This window comes from Atractosteus spatula, chromosome 18, assembly GCF_055471065.1.
Source record: "Atractosteus spatula isolate fAtrSpa1 chromosome 18, fAtrSpa1.hap1, whole genome shotgun sequence".
Classification (NCBI taxonomy): Eukaryota; Metazoa; Chordata; class Actinopteri; order Semionotiformes; family Lepisosteidae; genus Atractosteus; species Atractosteus spatula.
The window spans coordinates 17,956,943-17,977,371 of record NC_142723.1 but is presented as its reverse complement, the minus strand read 5'-3'; the positions used below and the strand labels follow the sequence as shown (position 1 = coordinate 17,977,371).

The window sequence follows — 20,429 nt, the reverse complement described above, 5'->3', positions numbered from 1 at the left end:
ACTCCTGCCTTGACAATCTCAATTGGACCCACCCATTGATCTGGTGTGAAGAGGTGAGCCGGATCATGGCCTGCCATTGATGAACTGTTTCTTGTTTGTAATGACTCTGAGGTTAGAAATGACTGGCTGTGAACATGGTCTCTGACATACTGATCACACAAAGGCATCTTTCTTTTGATGTAACGGATTACGGTTTATTGGTTCCTTTCCGTTTTATTTTCTGGGTTTTCACTCACCTTGACATTAAACAGGTTAAATGATCTCATCATCTGTGCACACATCAGCTCTCACTATTTAGTGTTTATGCAACCACATGTATCACAGTCAGTTATGAATGATCAAGTTAAATGGCAATAAAATAATATAATAAAGTCAAATCCATATTCTTAATATCTTTCAAAATATACATGTATAAATAATGGTAGGTGTCTTTTGATGCTCAGAACAGTACAGTATGTACTGTAGTATCCTGGGTCTTAATTGGATTTTCTTCACAAAAGGGAAAAGCACCATCTACTGGTGAACTCTAATCCCTAATTTTCCAGGCATCGCTCACTCATTTCATCACTCAGTTCCTGCTCAAATTTCAGACATTGAATAATTCAAATTGTAGGTCAGTAGGACTATTTTTTTTTAAAGTGCACAAGTTACACTTCTAATGAAGAAGTGGGAATGCTTCAGATATGAGTAAAGCAGTGCAACATATTGCCAGCACTGCATATTGTAATAACACTCAACAGCTACAATGTGTATCGAGTCTATGCAGAAGTGCTTTTGAAAAAAGGCGTGTGGAACAATCTGTGTTGTTGAGGCTGTACCCTGGGTTCTTTCATTAACTGGGTGGAAGAGATTCGTGGATCAATAACTAATGGCAAGATGAGCCAATGTTCTCTTGTTATATTCTTATGTACATACAGTACATACTAGGAGTGGTGGGGGATACGGCCATGCTTCAAGCAGTATTCACTTCCATGTGGGTCAGTAGGACCTACAGTACAGGTGAGTATTGTAGTCCTGTCTGAGAAGCTTTAGAAGATCTCAGTCCTCTCAAACTTGAGAGTCTCCAAGCATCTCATTCCAAACAAACTCAAAGGTGTTTTGGAAGTCAGTCCTCACATTTCTCAAGAGCTATGTGGCAGTCCTTTACAGTAATCTTAATATTTATCTGAAAATATTTTGTCATTTGTCATTTAAAAAATACATAATTTTCTATTCACTGGAAGGCCAAACAAGCATTAAAAGGTTTGTTTCACCTGTACATAGTTTTCCACGGATTAGTTTTTGAAGAGCCGTCTTGTGGTTTTCGTTTCAAATCTGGTATGACAGGCAAGCAGAGCAAGTAAAAGGTCTGTTTAGTGAGAGTAAAGACAAAAATGTGTTCAGATTAAGGTGCCTGACTAACCAGACAGCTGTTTCAAACAGTACCTGCAGGCACTTAAACTCTGAAGGATGGCTACATTTACTTTTAAGGCTTTCCTGTGTCAAAAGAGATTGGATCACACATTGATCTTCAGTGTTTCTTCACTGTACCTGGTTTGCAGGAATGAATTAAGTGCTTACTGAGAACTATGAAAGTAACAAAAAATCAGACACCAACATTTTTTGTTTTGTTAAAAAGCAATCTTTAAAACCCTTCAGAAACATGCACTGGGGAACATTTTGGCAATCCATACATGTTTAAATCCAAATTTGAGTTACTGTTTTGTATGACATAAAGATAAACTAGAAATCTTTGTTTCTGAAATGTCCCTACTGTATAGGTAATGGGATTCACTTCAGAAAAATGTAAAAACAAAATACCAAGCTGTATTTTTAAGTAAACTTTCAGCACCTTTTTCTGAATAGACTGTGACACTTTAACAGCTTGTCACAGCATCAAAAGAATAAAAAGAAATGTATCTCCATCAGCTTTCCATGATCAGTAGTCAGGTCTTGACAGCTTTGTCTAATGTATTGAAAAGAAAAGGACAAAACCATGAACTATCAAGATGGGCATTTCTGCTAAGTGAGATAGTAGGTCAGATCTCTTTAAGTGGCAGTTTAATATTGTTCTAGACCTCTTTATTGATAAAGGATATTTTATTTGAGTTTCTGACCTTCTATCTCTCTGTCAACTGTTCTTTGAGTATTGGAGGCATTGCACTGACACTGGGTGATACAGTGACTGTGGTGCTATTGTTCTGAAGGATAGAGCTTGGGAACAAGGGAACATTGTTTTTGTAATGTGTGCATCACTGTTAAAAATAAGATAAACATGTACTGTACAATGTGATCTATTTCCACTATTTTAAATATCTGACAAAGACCACGCATCTCAGATCCGGACAACAGTATAATACATCATCGGTGAACTCATACACGACCGTACATACAGTAGCTTATACCCTTTATGCCTGGACTATTTGAATATCAGTTATGCCTCCCTTAGAAACATGACTATTAGTAAAAATATATCTTAGTTCCTTCCTTTGAGCATTGTTTCTGCTGATGTCTTGCAAAATTTTAAGTTTAATAAATCCTTATAATTATTTCATCTCGAATGGGTCAATCATCCAAGAAAACCTGGTACAGTATGCTGTTCACATGGGTTAGTTATTGGCTCCAGTCCCAGGAAGTGTTAAAATGTGAAACCCCCTCATGAGCAGTTAGCAGTTAGAAATACATAAACGCTTTAAGCAATGATATTCAAAAATAATCACTGCTTATGTTTGTGTCTGCTTTTCTTACGGCAGAGTTTTATAAAAGCCTAAACTATAGCCCAAAGCCTAACTTCTTACATTTCTTTTTTCATCCATATCAAGATAATTTGCATAATTTCTTCTTTACCATATTCCCTAGATATTTTCATGGTATTCTTTAAACCGTCTACCCTGTAATAAGCTGTAACTAGTCCTTTCCTATGTAGAGCCATCTTTTGAATGATTTGTTGTGTCTAATAAATTGTTCTTTTTTGACTTCATTCATACTGCTATGAAGTAACGGAATACTGTATATACAGCTGGAGTTGTAACATGTTGCAGTTCACGTTCTGTGTTATCTACAGTTGCAGTTACTTATCCACAGAAAAGTGTAGCTCAAGGTTGAAGGAAATGTACAATATCTTTCTATATATATATATAAAATATGTTCAAAATATGCCCATGTGTTATGCATACATTATGCATGTCTCCACCACAGTGTCTGCAGGGAGTGCTCTGTTATGAGTGATAGTAAAGTCAATTGATAGTCATGATCTGTTATTGACTCTTATTTTGCAGGTCCCTAAACATTTTAAGAATACTCATTGATAATCAATGACTTAAATCAACAATGTGTGATACTTTATTAAATGTAGTGGACACGGTCACGGAAGAAAATGCGACAGCCCAATAAAAGTAGAAACAACTGGCTGTATTGATCCTTCCCGCTTGCTGGGCTGCCCTGCTACAGTTTTGATGGGTCGTGCAATGGTGCGAGGCTCTGTGCGAGGCCGTGCAAAATGGGGAACACTCAGAGGAGTGAGGAGTCAGACTGAGGGGTTCGGAAATGCTGACATTTCTTCTCATTCTCAATTTTCATCTCTGTCATAGACGCTAATGTATCCCTTCACTTGTAGAGACCCAAAAGCCTGCATCTACGCCATATGTTAATACCAGTTTGTGTTGTGCCAGTAACGTTGTCACTAGGTGTCCAAGAACGAAACTGAGGCACTGTATCGGAGGGATTGTGAAGACTGAGCGTAAGCACGTCTCCTCTTTTTCAAAGCTTTAGAGGGTTAAACCTGAATTTACTGATGCAACTCACTGAAAAATTCATTTCAGTTAAAATTAGTTATTTGTAATGATGTGTATTCATTTCTGTTAGTTTCCTCTTGCTCAATTGCTCTTTTCAGTATAAAGTGAAAGTCTATTGCATTCTATAAGTACGAAATTTTAAGAGAGTTCGTGTTCTTCAGTTTTGTTCTTACTGTTAACAAACTTTTTAATTTGATGATTAAAATACAGAAATGCACTGTGCAGTGGATCAGTCATCTCAGTTTTGGTGCCTGAATATATTCGATATTATGCAAAATTTTGTCCCAAAAACTGGCAACTTTCAAGACGCTTTTCCAGGTGGTAAATGCTGCTAACCTTTGAACAACACAGATATTGTATTACAAGTCCTGAAGCAAGCAAAGAACATTGTCCTCATTGACAATATCTGTTAGGATCTCTATCTCTTTGTCACTGCGGCATGATTAAGAGAAAGGAGAATTGTCTGAAAGCAGTATAAGATTATATAAAATAGGAAAATCAGCATGTTGGATTTTTGGTGTGAATCGTAAATAACTGTATAATTATTCTTACATGTGTGGAGAACTTAATACATGAAATTGTTTAAATTTCCAAGTTGTGTCTGAAATACAGAAATAAGCTCAAAACTCTAAAGTGCAGTCTCTTCTAATTGCCTAGAGGAGGAGAGAGAGGAAACATACAAAAAACAAGAAGTATATCATACAAAAAAAAATAAAAGCAGCACATTGATTTTTAATTTGGGACATGCAAGCCTGAAGAGAATTCGGAAATTGTATCCATCTGTTCAGGCCAGTGTCTCTCTCTTTAAAAATGCTGTTTACTGTGGTGGTGTATATTGCACGTGTAAATCTCATCACGAGAGCATGGAGTGTTTCACCAGTGACACAAATGGATGTAGGCCTCTCTCCACTTCCAGATTTAAGGCCGAATATTATAGACTTGACCAGCTCGTCTTATACCCTCATAAAGTCCTTAAATAATTCAGAATAGCACATGGGGCAAGGGATGGAAGACATTAACAATCGTGTCATCTACAGTACTGCGATGTATAATATTGAACAGAATTAACACAGCAGTAGAGCACAGCCTGATGAACAACCCGAGCTTGGGGACAAGGCGAAAGATGAAAGCAAGGGTCCTTGATGAGTGACACTTGAAATAACAAATTGGGAAAAGCACCGTTTCCTGTCAACATCTTTGCCAGAGGGTTCGTATATAAATCTGTTACCATGTTGATGAAACCTGATCCAATTATCCCATATGCTGTAATGCAGAACCACCCCCAAGAATTTCCAGCTGAAGCAGATCAAACCCTTCCTCCCCATCGGCTGAAAATACAGATCAGGGGCAGGCAGTCTGTGGTCACTTGTGTAATGTGAAGAAGATGGTGAACATCACTGGAAGTCAGACCATAATACAGTAAATAATAAAGCCCATCTGATCATGGTGAAATAATTTGGCCACGCGTGATTGTACCTTAGCATACAGTTAGACAGTAAAATTAATGATACTGGGATGTTGAGCATTTTAAAAGCAGCCGTGTCTGGAACTGCCACCTTTAGCTCAGAAAACAATAGCGCATCCGGAAAAGCATCCTGTGCCGGAGGAAGAAAAAAAGGATTGATGAAACCTCGGAAAGTGGTTGTCTGAACCGCAGAATTTAGAATAAAACATGGGCTATGGCACATGTGTTACTTTAGATCGAGAAGTTAAGTGGGAAGACTGCAATTAAAACATTTTTGTTTTTATACTGTACATCTTCCTATAAAAATTAGGAAAGGTGTGCCATCAGTGAATGTAATTATTTTATTAAAAAGTAAACTTTTCAGGGTAGTTATTTATAGAAATTGTTGAGCATTGTTCTCAAAAAGTCCATTCAATCATCCCCCCCCCCCCCAAGATGAGATTAATATAGTTGTGTGACAAAGCTGAATTGTCTTTAATGACGTCTTTAACTGCATCCCATAGAATGTGAATATTGTTGAGTGACTAAAAATGAGAGAGTACATTCATTTAGCTTGAAACAGCATTTCTAATATCTCATTTTGTAGTAGCATAGTAGAAAGATGCCAGTGGGGGGCATGCAAGCATTCATCTATCATAAATCTGCAGAAATTGGCACGGTGGTCTGATAATTATTTAGATATTATCTCAGAATTGCATATCATTAAGAAAAAGTTTAGAAGGCAAAAATCCAATTAATTTCCAAGAAGGATTTATGTCTAGATGTTTTGATTAAAAAAAGTAAATACTTTAACAGGAATCTGAACATACAGTATATAACTACTACACCCAAATTAATGTTTTCCCAATGATGTTGTAGATGTCCAAAATTGAGTTTTCAACTCTTTCGATTTCAATCTGTGTAGTACAGCACGTGATTCGTGGCAGCACTCACATCTGCACTCAGAATAACACTGGTCAGTCATTTCCCATGCAGGTTTCACTTTCGTCTTATATGGGCATGGACTGGAGGAAAATTCTTTTTATTTGAAATAGTTGATTCATTTCCATAGTTGCTCACCCCGTGACCAAAAATAGAAATTTGAATATTCCTTCTCGTTACAACTGAATCGTTTTTGGTGGCAGAAGAGGAAGGACATTGTAATACCTCTCAGCTAGTCTACAGTACAAACATCTATGTTTTTTCAAGCGAAACTCTTATATTACAGTAATGTCTCTATTTGGCCTTTGCATTGAAACTAAGCACTTTGTTGGGAAAACGTAGCTCACACACATTCCGGGATGAAATAGAAACATTAGTCAGGTGTGTCTAAAAATCAAATCCAGGGTCAACAAGAAATTAATGTCTTGAATAATTAAAGAATACATAGCAGCTATTAAAATGAAAGTGGAGAGACAAAATAATCGAGATGAACTTATTTTTGTTCCTCGCTATCTCCTGCCTCTATCCCAAACAACCAGCAAGAGAGGACCAGACAAGGACAAAAGCCCATCCCATTCCTTAACACTGTCGAATCTCTGACAATAGTGTCCTCATGATCACAGGTTTTAAAACATCATTGCTCCCCACAAAATACAGCCAAAAAGCATAGAAGAAGTTGCCTCCAGGAGCAGAATAAATAATTCACATATTTGCAATAATCGGCAAGCATCAGAGACGAAAACAGGAGTTAAAATAAAAACACTCCACACACTGCAGAGCACTCAACAACACAACCCTGGAAGAAAAATAAATAAATAAACCACTGCAATAGTTAATGTCATCAGGGTGAAACAAGTAAAAAAAAAAGATGAAAAAAGAAAAACATTGGTAAGATCTCAATGTTCAAGTGCTGTAAAAACACTCTGAGCCGACACTCCTCGGATAACCAAAATGAGTCCATCACTCATGCACACAGTCCCCTCGAATGATGAAGAGCAGAGGAAAAAAGTAAAGAAAGGTCTCCTTATTTGCAAACGGATGCTGTGCCCCAACATTTAGGACCATGTGTACTCTGGGGCACAAGAAAAACTGTACTGTAAAGAAATGTTTCCAGAACAATCACTGGACTTTAATCTGGTTAGAAGCACAGTACAGGTCTTCCTGAAGACCAAACAAGGCCATTTCTTTCAAATAGGTATCAGTGTTCCAGAGAAACTTGAAAACATAATATCTGGGGCTTGCCATAGTGCCTTTTCAGTAATTCTCACTGCTCCAGATTAGGATCCTTTAGGAACTGGTTTCCTTAACAATTAGACCAGATTGTGATGTTCAAACTCCTCTGGAAGGCACAAAATTGGAATATTGTTTGTCTGTGAAGGTCTTTCAGCTTTATTACCTTGCATTTAAGAGTCTTAAGTCTTAAGCATTTAAGTTCTCAGCTGCTGCTTGATTCTGTGTAGTCTCCATTCAGTCTTCACCAGCAGTGTTTGCTGACTGACTGCAGCAGCAGCAAAGCAGCGATCGTACCCAGCTCAGGACAATCATTTCTTATTCCTTTTCTTAGCTAGAGAAGTGGCAGTTGGTCAGTTGTTTCTGGGTTTCCAACACATCAGATTGAAAAATCAACATTCACTCATTCTAGTTTACAAGTCATGTAATCTCTCGTCACAATATCTTGACTATCCCACCCATCTTCTAACCTCTTAATCCATTTCAGGGTTGTGGGGGATCCGGAGCCTCTTGGCAAGCATCAGGTTCACGGCAGGGGGTGACAGTCCATCGCAGGGGCCACACAGACACACACTCACAGGCAGCAATACCAACCACCGCACCACCACGCCACCTGTATTTTGACTAGGGGACCCTAACTATACTATTTGTCTACGTATAAAAAAGGTAAAATACCACATGAACCAGAATGCCCATCAAGCCCTCTTGTAGTGTGTGATTGTGTTACGAACCATTTGTAATTCTTCTCAGTCTCAGCTTTCTATAGGGACATGTGTGGAATATCCTTATGAAATATCCTCGCCAGGAATAAATGTCTTATTTCCTTCAACGTCATCACACCCGACAGTCTCTGGTCATGCTATTTTCCTCATGCCCATTCCGATTCTCATCCTCGTTTGTAGTCCACTGTTGCCCTGGTTTGTTTTTTTATCAAGCCAACAAAGCAGAATTGTCTGACATGCCCAATGTCCTCGCTGTCATCCACTGCTCTTCTCTTTTGATTCTACAATTCCCATCTGCTGTCACCTTACTTTACCTATTTTAGATCTTGCCTTTGATTTCATTTGGGGCTTTCATCCACTGTCTTCAGTCGCCGGCATTGGAGTGCACTTGTCCTGTTTAAATCCAGGGGATTGTAAAAAAAAATCTATTCACAGTGGTTTAATGATAATTGTTTGTCAGTGATTCTGTTTTGTTTTTCAGATCAAAAACCTTTCCATCCGAGGGGGATGCACGCGATTCAGACATTTATAGTGCCGGAGCCGAAGGAAAGCTTGCTGGACGCGTAGTTCAACTGCGGTAAGAATTTACTCTAAACCTTTTAAATGTCAAATACTGTAGTTCTTTTTGAAAACCACTGACCATAAACAATGTTTCCTTTAAGACCGGAGCTACTCAAGGATACAGCACGAAAATAGTGCTTGAAAGGATACTATTCAGTGCGTGATATTTGAACTGCAGATCCCAGTAATCCATAATACATAAACAGACTTTTGTTTATTTCTTGTTTGAGGAAGTAACAGAAATGTTAAAAAAAATGTTCAGAGTTACAGGTAGTGATAATGATTTTTGCAGTTTCATCAGAAAAAAAATCTGTTTATGATTATTGGCTTGGGTCAAAATCTGATGAGAAAAATTCCTTGAAGACTTTGAATGTGCCATCAGGCAGTAAAAACCTTAACTAGTGTTTATTTTTAAACAAAGCATGAAAGGTTAAATCCACAGTGAAAAGCAAAAAGAACAAAGAAATGAAACTTTTCTTTTTTCTTTTTACTTTTCACTGTGGAATTAACCTCTCCATGATCCTTTGCAGCTTGCTCACCACTCCAACCTTTCACTTTTAAAGTAACAGTATATAAATATTGGAGCTCAAACAGAAAATACATGGAACACTATATATAATCTCTTGACGACGTTGACCTTGTTTAGCTGAAGAGCCAGGCTAGGAAAAGAAAACCATATACTGTACCTGTTAATTTCCTTTCGAAGAGAATCTTGAAGAACCCCTTGTCCCTTACTGGAAACTTTTTTTTTGGGACACAATTTTCTTACAATAAATGATACCCACCCATTAGTTTAATACAGTCCGTGTGTATATTTTAATGCAGTAACTTACAAATGGATACTTTTTTTTTTGTTTACACTCAGCCAGTATACCCCCACAATCAGGTACTGTGCATGTACAGTAATCCATGGATGGCAGGTGTTTAGTTTAATACAGTACATAATCCCGTAAATGATACGAGTTGTCTTCTTATGCCAGTAGCACTTTACAAGTCATTGACAAGAAAAACACTAAGGGAAATTCCTATCCTTCCACTTTTTCAGACATTAAAACTATGAGGTATTATTTCAAAAAGAAAATTATGCCTGTAATCTTGTGACTGCAAACTGATATTGTTTCTGATCTCTACATTGCCAATTTGAGAATCTCAATAATTGAACGGCAGCTGTAAAAGAGCATGGGAAAGTAATGAAAATACTGTGGTTAACTTTCATGAAGGTATCTAGGTCTGCATGAAAAATGATGTAGATGCGTGTGAACTAGTGAATGAGAACAATTCAAAAGGAGCAAATACTGTGGGTTTCAGAAAAGTTAAAAAAAATATTCCTAATACAGTATATATGCATCTTCCTTAACCTGAACAAATCTAGGGTTACTTCTGAGGAGTCAATTCAGTTACTTCAATTATATAGGACTGTAACAGTATATACAGTATGCCTATCATAGACTTTTTTTAGTCCAACCTTTCATGCTAGGTTATATTGTTGGAAGGGATGTGAATGAAAAACTGTTCTGTGGGCGGGCTTCCATGACATGCCAATTGTAGCCCTGCTTCATATCTGTCAATTCCCCTGATAGATCACATTCCCCATGTTTAAAATTCAACAGGCTAGCAGTTGAGCCCTTATTTAACATTTTACCACCAGATATATACTCCTTTGTACTTTGAAAGCTCTTGAGCTATTTATTATAAAGTGCACTACCAGTTTCCTTTTGCGCGTCTATATCTATGTCTAGTAAGGTCTATTTTGCTGAAAATGACAACTTGTCACAAAGTTGATATTTTGGACTGGCAAGTTATTTTATAAGTACAAAGAGGGCTTTTCTTCAGAAACTACTGTGCTATTTGTATTTATCAATGTAAATATCCAGTCTTTACAAATATCTTATACAGTATGAATTGGAACCCATCTAATCAATAACTACATTTTATAGTTTCTTACATGAAATTAAGCTCTATCCACTATCTGATGTTCATAAAAATCATTGTCTGTCTGTTTAATGAGGTGGTTGAGACACTTTTGTGATGGAGTGTCATTATGTTTTTTGGAGATATTGAAATTGTGATTTTGAAAACTTTTGCTCAGTGAAGTGTGCATGATTTAGAGTGTCAAGCTGTTGTGTCACAACTGTTTGAAATGATTGCTAAATTATAAAGGAACATTTAGTCAGAACTGGAAATCCTTTCAACCAGGAACAGGGAAAAATAGTAAATAGTCTTAAATTAAAGATTACAAATAGGGCCCCACACTGTTCAAAAGTGGCGAACATCGAACCAGGGGTGCCAGACTTGATCAGGTCCGAGTTGGGCTTTTTGAAAGACAATTTGCCTCTGTATTGAAAGTTAACAGTAAATTAAATGATGATTCCAGTATACATGTGATGAAGTCACAGTTTTGTTCAAATGTTTTATCAAGTCTAACCAAGATTAATAAATCTAAAGGGCACGTTGTTATTAAAAGCAGGTAATATATTTTAGCTTTAAAATGCCATAGCAACTTGACAGGGTGGCCATACTCTTTCATATCATAAATTATTTTATCCGTTATCTGTTGTTCTCCTGTGTTGCAGGGGTGATGGCGGGCAGTTTGTTTATGAATACTAATTTTATTACCAGTAATGCTACTCTTAGTACAGTATTTTTAATACAATTTGCTCAGCCACAGTTAGGATTCCTTCACTCAAACCATCCGTAAACAATTTGTTTTATGGAAATTGAGCACTGGAACATGTTGAGGCTTTTGACGTCTCTTATACCTGTAACATTTCAATTTGCTTCAAAACTGTATTATACTGTATGTCTCAAGACTGTTTCTACTCACTTGTTGCTGGTAATGTAAGAAAATACTAGATATTCATGTAATATACAGTGTATATATACAAAAGACATTTACAGGTATGTATGGATGTGAAGATATTACAATCGGAGAATTGAGAATGGCAGTAGAAGCTGTCACTGTCACATCAGAAACCTAGAACTTCAAAACCTCCATACAGATGAACTGACTGAAAAAGAATTATATTTGTAGAATAGGACGTGAATCATTGAGAATGAGAACACAAATAACCCTTTTCTTTTGTCTCTTGACTCTAAGACTTTACTTCTTCTATGTCTTTAGTGGCTCAGCTTTATGAGGAGCATCTTGCTTTGTTTTCCTCTCAGATTCTAATTACGCTGGCAGTATTCCCTATGAGCTAACTGGACTTGCTTTACAAAACTCTACATCTTAGCTTTGTTGTGAAATTGTTTCATTTCGGGATAGGATAAAGAAGCTCTTTGTAAACCTTGAAACCAATTTTAAATCGCTGATAACAGAACTGTGGTTCCCTCAAACATTCAAGGGATAGTTAAGATGCCTGGAATTTGAGAATTTCAGTATTTCTTTTTATTTCTTTCAAAGCCAAGCAACATTCCACAAAACGAACAGCAAAATTCCTTTAGCTCCTTAGTTGTAATAAAATGATGAAGCCTCTCTGTGCAGAACTTGCACTTATATCTTGCAGCTGTGTTATGAATAGAGATGGATTACTGCTTGAAAAACAGATACACATTTGAAAAGAGGCAGCTTTGTGCATTTGTGTGCTTGTTTACAGCATTGGAATCATGGCAAGAAAAAAAGTATTAATCATATGATTTATGTCCTGCTATTATGAAAAGTCCGTTTACATGAATTAAAAAATGCATTACTTTAATGTACATGAAAGACATTCAATTATAAAGACTATGCATGCTAAAATACTTGATTCAGCTTTTGCAATGTATTTGAATACAGGATGGGATAATATTTTTTTTGCAAGAAAAAGCATTTTGAATTTGTTTAATTGATTTCTTTAAATACACCAAGGTCTTTCCTTTTGTAGTACAGATATCGTAGCACTTTCAAGTGCTTGTTCATAAGATGGAGGCAGGATGGAATATTTTGCTGAAGCTCTTTTATTAGCAAAGGCCTCAATGCTAGCCTCACAGCTCAGCCTTACAACAGTTCACACAAAGCAGGTAACATATACATGTACACTAGACTCACTCTAATAGTGTTTTGCCCTACCAATCTGCTTACGATGCGCCCCTCCAGTGTGATACGCTGTTTTTCTTACATTTACAGTATCTCAACTATTGCAAAAGCATTAACAGGTAAATACTGAATGAGTTCCTTTCCACTCCTGTCATGTCATTAATGGTAATAATAATAATAATAATAATAATAATAATAATAATAATAATTCCTTACACTTCTGGACAGCAGACTCCACTTAGTCTGCTGTTATCTTTTCATTGCTCGAGCCTGGCTCTGTGCTCTTGGTGCCATGTTGTACATGAGGCTACCAGTCAGTACACATGCATCACCACATAAACACCATGGACAAGATTCATGAGCACGTCGTGTACTGTAGATAAACTCCAAAGCTGCTCACTAACCATGCAAGCTCCTGCCAGGAGGACAGCATTATACATGAAATCGCATTGGAATAGAGGAGGCAGACATGTTATTAGAAGCACTTAAGAAATATCCAGGGCCTTATGGTATTCTACCAGCTGTAGTTAAGGAAATGAGAAATGTTTTCCATAGGTCATTAATAAAAAAGTCTTCTTAGACTTGCTCAAGAAAAGGGAAAGTACCCACAGCCTAGAAAATCATTAAAAAAAGGTTTCAAAACTGAATTTATCTGTAGGTCAATGTCTAACTTCTGTTTAAGGTTATTGTAAAAAATAAATTAAACTGTTATTAGAAAAAGCAGGTCTTAAAATACAATTATAGAGTTATTTGAACATGCAATACGTAAAGGACATACACAATGTAGTATATTTAAATTTTCAGTTTTGATAAAGGTTCTCAAATTATTCTCAATTTGCGGGCAGCAGCCATCCACAGTAAAGAGAAAGGAATGGATAGAAAAAAAAGGAGTTCAGATGATGGGTGAATGCCCAAAATAGTGTGGTATAATTAGCTGAGTAGCAGAGGGAACTGTATTTGGACCACTGCTCTTCCTACTTTACTCCATATACCGTAGATCTACAATAGATATCTGGATTGTGGTACAGAAAGCAAACTAATGAAATTTGCAAATTGTAGCACAACGTTCAAGAAATGATGCTTAGATCCATTAATCACCAGCCACAAAATGGATTAGATTGGCTGTATTGCCTCCTCTTATTTGTAAATTCTCTTATGTTGTTAAAGTGCCCACATTGGCCACACCGTCACAGACCAAGACCTTGGTGCACACTTACCTGCTGACATGAAGCCCCAGGGACTCCTGCAGATCAGAACCAGAGATTGAAGCTGGTACACGTCTCTCTGGGGTGCAGAAATCGGTTCACTTGGACCATTCCTCCTCAAAATAATATCTGCATGAAGGTGTTTGAGCCTAGCAAGGTGCACTATTTCTAAATTGTAGGTCAGTAATACCTCTATCCATTAATTCACTTGCCCTACCCTGTCACAGACGATGAGGAATCACCTGAAAGATGTGGGATTTGTGTGTAGATTAATAGAGAAATGGTCCACATTGCACAATAATGCTGTCCTAACTGGCTCAGTGCTGGGATGAGCAACAACCTACTTCTCTTAACGCCCACATGTGGCAGGTACCACATTGCTGGCACCAGTGATCGGCATAAATAGCAACTTGAGGTCAAGGAAAGCCTGGACAAGAGAATATGTTAGCGCGTCGTTCTAGTTTTCACCCGCTAAAGAATGGCACTTCTCATTGTGAGACATTGAAAGGGAGTGGTTATGTCAGCAAAGATCCTTCACAGAATCATAAGTTAGACACCTGCTCTACAAACGTCCCTAGTGATGCCGGGGATTGGATATGACTACGCGACATTTGCTTTCCTTTGAGGTCCCCAGTCAGCTCCTCTAGCTCGACCCCAAGCAATGGCAACTGAGTGACTTGCCAGAGGAGGAGACACTGCATTCAATGCTGGTCAAGTTCCACTACCTTGATGTCGTCAAGCACTGTGCAGAGCTTCTCAAGAGCCGTAAAATATGTCACTGTCCAACCTCTCTTCTTAACTGATGATCCAGCATAAACACAACACTTTTTAGTAATGTTTTGCCATAGCACTTCACATATGTGGCTTAATTAACAAAATAAAACCGTAACATCGCTCCTCCATAAGGAAAAAAAAAACATTGAGATCTGTTAAAGTATTAATAACTTTACAACTTCAAGCTATTTGTGCTTGTACAAATCCATTCTGAATACTGTAGTCCCAGTGCAGAAAAAAACAGGGACATTACAGAAAAACATCTCTCCTTATATGCAGTATGTTGTAGGCTTTCCACACTGCCAAGTTTTAACTGAAGAGATCACTACCCAGCAACCTACCTCCCAACCTCTAATACTTCATGATGTGTTCATGGGCACTGTGTGAGAAGCATGTCCTGTTCTTGGTTTTAAATCCATTTCCAAGTAATTTCTACTTGTGTCCTTGGGTTCGTGTTTCACTGTTCATTTTGAAGAAGTCCTTTTGGTTGACACTGTCAATGTCTTTGGACATTGATTTTGAGTGCTCATACTAGGTCCCCTCATACTCGGTGCAAAACTAAAATGGTTTAGTGCTTGCAGACGCTCAATGTAAGGCATGCATTTAAGTGCTGAAATGAATCTGGTTGCTCTTCTCTGGACTGATTCCAGAACAGCAGTTCTACCTTTTCTATTCTGTAGTGACCATAATTGTACAGCAGGGTCTTGACATCTGTGAATTCAGCTTTTCTGTATTTGCTTATTCAGTCTGGTCTTGGAAGGAAGAAGAGCAGAGTTGTTGAAAGTTGTTAAATTCAACTTCAAATTAGCTGAGCCACAGATAAGGATCAGGAGACAAAAGTAGCTACTATAGTAAGTACTGTAAGCCTCCATTTCCCTGCCTCCTACCCACTACCTACTGTAGCATCCGCATGTCAGTGTGGTCTTGCTTTTACATTGTAACTCACTCTCCCAGCTCTGTGTCAGCAGCAGAGAGAGTGTCAGGCTGGAGACAACTTTACAGGCTCACTGATGGGTTTATTGCCCTTTTCATTACAGTAGGGCACGCTAACCACGGGGCAGGGAAATAACTGTTAAGGCACAGAAAGTGCAGACATCCCCTGGATACAGAGGGAGGATTCATACTGTTTTTCCTAGCTGGTTACCATTATGTTTGCGATTACAATGGTTTATTTTAGTTGATCAATGTTATATTAATTAAAGCTAATGCATTAGTACTTTTATTATCATATAAAGAAGGGTTACTTATGTCTTTTAACCATATGTACTACAAACTGTACAACATTATGTGACAGTATACTGTAGGTGTGAGCCTTGAGAATGTTGAGACCCTGCTGAAATCTAAACGAGGCCTAACGAGGGCATTGTACAGTGTTAACACAACATCCCTGGCTTTAAATTCTTCATTTTTGACTATATAACACACAAAATGTGAAGACTTTTTATTGCTTCTCGAGGGTGGGGGGGGTGGGGAAGATGTAAATGGTACATTAACAAACATCCGAGTCATAAGAAAGCTTCTTTTATATAAGAAGCCTTTTTTAGCTCCATTTCCCAGTTTTATTTATAGTTTGTTTCCACTACCTTCATTAAGAACCCTGAACTTTTTAATAACTAAAAGTCTGCATTTCTTACAGAACGCCTAAGTGAAATATTTGTTGAGTACATGTCGTTTCCCTTTCATCATCTATAATTACACATTCATTGCTCCAGATTCCTATTTTTACTTCATCCTTAATGCTTCTTTTGCTGTTGTAGTACTAAAAGAAATGTTTCATTATTTGTTTTAGGCTTCATTGCAACATTCCTCTCAACCTTCCTTTCAATATACAATCTCGTTCTCTCTCGGCCATTCGATTTCTTCTCAGTTGGTACAACTGCCCGTGAATTGCCCGTGTCAATTACTTTTTGCCCATGATGCAAAAAGTAATTGACAACTCTTTGCCATCTGCCAGCACACGCAATAAGTTCACCAACACCATATAATAAAGCATCACAGGCCACAACTAAGGCTTTCTGCAGTCTGCAGAAGCAAGTGAGCAGGTTTTAGGATTGCAGTAACTTCTTAGAGACTCTGAAAGCTGCCTATTATTCTTGATTCTTTTACCAAGGGATGGTTTTACGCAGAAGGAGGTGCAATAGGACTAACACAGCGACAGCATTTGGTAGGCTACTTGTGACAGCAATTTAACATTCCTAGGTAGGGATTTAATTCAGAGCATCTGTAATAGTGGGGGTTTATAACTGGTTAAGTGCATGCCATTGGATTTAATTGTGTGCCCCATCTACTTTTTTGGAACCAAGACTATATATTACTTACACATATATAGCACATTTCTGGACACTCCACTCAAAGCCCTTTACAGGAAGTGGGGACTCCCCCTCCCCCACCACCAGTGTGCAGCCCCACCTGGATGATGTGACGGCAGCCATAGTGCACCAGTACACTCCCCACACACCAGCTCTCAGTGGGGAGGAGAACAGAGTGATGAAGCCAGTTCAGAGATGGGATTCTGAGGCCATGATTGGTAAGGGCCAGTGGGAAATTTGGCCAGGACGCCAGGGTTACACCCCAGTTATCATGACTCATGACAGGAGGTCGGTCCTTTACAAAACCAGACAATTAATTAAAATGTCTTCTGCTTTTGAAATTGGATCCATACATGTTCAACAATGCAAACTATACAATTAGATCCCAATTTTTTCAATCTTAAAACACACAGGTCCTTTGCAGCTGTAAAGTTACACTCAAGTGCACCTTAATCACAGTGCAGAGAATGAAGAGACACCAACCAAAAACCAAAACAAAATCCTAAGCTGCTTTTTAAGCACCTGATCAAACTTCTTCTCAAAGTCCTTAACTAGCATAGCAGAGAAGCTAAACTGCTTACTGGCCTCCAGAAAAACAATTCATTCACAAAAACAACCTGTCTCAGTGTTTTCTACATAAAACGCCCAAAGTTTGCAAATCCCTCTACTCACAGGTTCACTTTCCCAAAACTCACAGACCCCCTTGGTCCACAGTCTGTTCTTCTCCTGCCTGTGAGTCACAGAGAGATGCATGCCTTCAGCCCTACAGACAGCAAATATCCACTAACTGACCCAGGAAACTTCTGCTTCCTGCTTTTTAAACAATCACCTGACCAATTTTACTTCCACTTCCTGCAAGTGATCAGGTGACAGAGAGCAGCAGCTCTTTCTGGGGAATGTGGTCCTGACATGTCTGTGATACCACAACCTGTATGTAGTTATTGTGTTATCACCCATGGTGTCTTTATATGGTGTTTCCAAATGTTTTGGAGGAGCTATAGAGTGTCCCAGAATGTGTGTTACAGGTAGAGCATGAAACCAGTTATTTAAAAAAATCCCAAAATATTTCTTTAAATATTTTATGTGAAATTCTTGGCTCAATTTTTAAGAATTTTGTTTTATACCGTAGGCAGCTTCAGAAGTTTCACACTCTTACTGTAAAATGTAAATACAACATTTTATAGAAATCTATGGCTGGATTTAGGGCTCTCTATATTTTCTGCAGGCTTCTGTCTTTGGCTACTGAAATCCAACTGGACATCTTTTGGTTGTTCTTCTGTGTTGGAGAATCCAGTTCACGAAGCCAGTTTTCTGTACTTTTTGTTTTTGTTCCCTTTGCTTCTTGCTTATATGGCAAGCGTACTGTATATTTAGTGCCCTTTCAGATTCTTGAAAAGCACTTACTGTACACTTATCCACCCAACCATCCACCTTTTGGAAGAGATGATCAAAGCCAGAGCCCATCCCAGCAAGCAGTGGGCACAAGACAGGATACACTCTGGACAAGATGCCTCCCAGGGCACACACAAACAGACACACGTTCTCACCAGGGCCAATCTTCCCAGAGCTAATTAACCTACCAGGATGTCCTTGGACTGTGGGAGAAAACCAGAGCTCCCAGAGGAAACCCGTGGGAAAACGGGGAGAACATACGAACTCCACACAGACAGCACCCCAGGTTCGGAATTGAATCCAAGGACCCAGCGCTGTGAGGCAGCAATGCTGACCCACTGCGCTACCGTGCCGCCTGCTTCCTGTATATGCATTTGAAGGATTGTTATTATCTCTTCTTTATTCCAGCGATGAGCCATTCTCCTCTCCACGCATGTCTCATCATCATTTTGGCTTCTTCGCACTTTGAATGACACAGCACCTTTTGAGATATATTTAGAAATCTAATTCTCTTACATCTAAGTTGTGTACAATACTTCCTGAAAATTCCAAGAAAATCTGATGCATTTATCTTAATATATTGATTTATCATAAGGATAATTTACTTTAATTATATGGCCCTGCTGAGGTCTTGACATTTCCGAGCTCAATCCAAACCTAATAACTGAGGCAATCTCTAGTCAGCTGATTTAAACCAGACATAGAGCAAGACTGTCCATGGTCCAACCTTAACTGGTCTCTGATGATAAATAGAGAATTATGTAAATTTCATTTGTTTAGCTTCAAAGGAGAATTCTACTTTAAGATGCTTTCTGGCCTGCATCCAAGGTTAAAGGACTGTCTTACAACCAAACTACTTAGAGAGAAATATGTGTAGCGAATGAATTTATCATTCATTATGTTTATCATTTGTAGGAATTTATCTCTGTGCGTAGTCAAATCATTGTCTAATATTTATTTGTTTAACAGATGAAACTGATAACATTGTCGGTAGAAAAAATATTAAAATACATTATATGACTAGACTTTTGCATGCAACTTTCTTTCTTTTATTCTGAAATATATTTAACATATTTCGAATTTGTAAACTTAGTATTCATGTTCACAACAGGTACTCATAAACATCTTTTAGTACAAGTACTTACTTTTGCTGCTAAAAAAGATGGATACTAATAAAAGATGAACAATTAAGAGATTGTGGCTTAATGCCAAGGTGATCTCCATCCTAGGTTAACTTATCCATTTATAGGCTCTTCTATATTTCACTTTGCTGCCAGCAGTATGTCTTTCAGTCTCAGACAAAACTATATAATATTTGCCATGACAGTGGGGCTACTTTGGTTAATAGCAAAAGTACTTCTGAATCATTACAGCAAGTGTGTGGGAGTACCAGCTTTCTTATTGTATTATACATCTCATATAACGCTCAGCTGAAGTCAATGCCAAATTGGCCTGAGGTAGAGTCAGTGAAAGATGAGATTGGAATCTCCTATTGATAGCAGTGCCTTATATCGGAACATTTAAGTAGTTCAGTAATAGAACAGTGCAAGGGGAATGGAAAATGTCTAGATTTGACAGTCTTTCCCTTTCAACTGATAAGTGTACAGAGCAAGATAAGGGATTGCACTTCTTTATGATAACCTAACTTTACTGCACAGAACAACACACCACTTTTTTTCACCTGCAAGGTTTTGACATTTAAACTTAAGTTCTGAAGAAGAAAAAAGATGCAGATCTGTGATGACTGGCGGGCAGGGGCATGTTGTGGCATTATGAAGATTTTGCCTTCTTTTAAATCACTCCAGCATTATACCTCCAGTTTGGCTCTGGTAATTCAATTCTCTTTAGCTCATTTCAGATCCCCATTTCTGTGAGCACTGCTACTTTCATTATTGCTCCTAATGTGCACAGGCCTGCTCGACAAGCTTAAACTGATTCCGTTTGATAATATGACAGCATTAGCTGGGGCCCAAGGCATGGAAAATTCAAATTGTATCACTATCCGCTCAGGCATTGACACGGAATAATCACAATCCTTAGCACATCAAACAGCAAGTCCAGG

General features: G+C 38.0%; 1 long non-coding RNA gene across 1 annotated transcript in view; it reads left to right on the top strand.

Moving 5' to 3' along the window:
- Nucleotides 1-20,429, top strand: part of LOC148818739 (uncharacterized) — a 73,360-nt gene that overhangs the window by 9,984 nt on the left and 42,947 nt on the right. Inside the window, exon 2 of the long non-coding RNA XR_016094413.1 lies at nt 8,593-8,688. This is a non-coding gene — a long non-coding RNA (uncharacterized LOC148818739). The remainder of the gene's footprint in view (nt 1-8,592; nt 8,689-20,429) is intronic.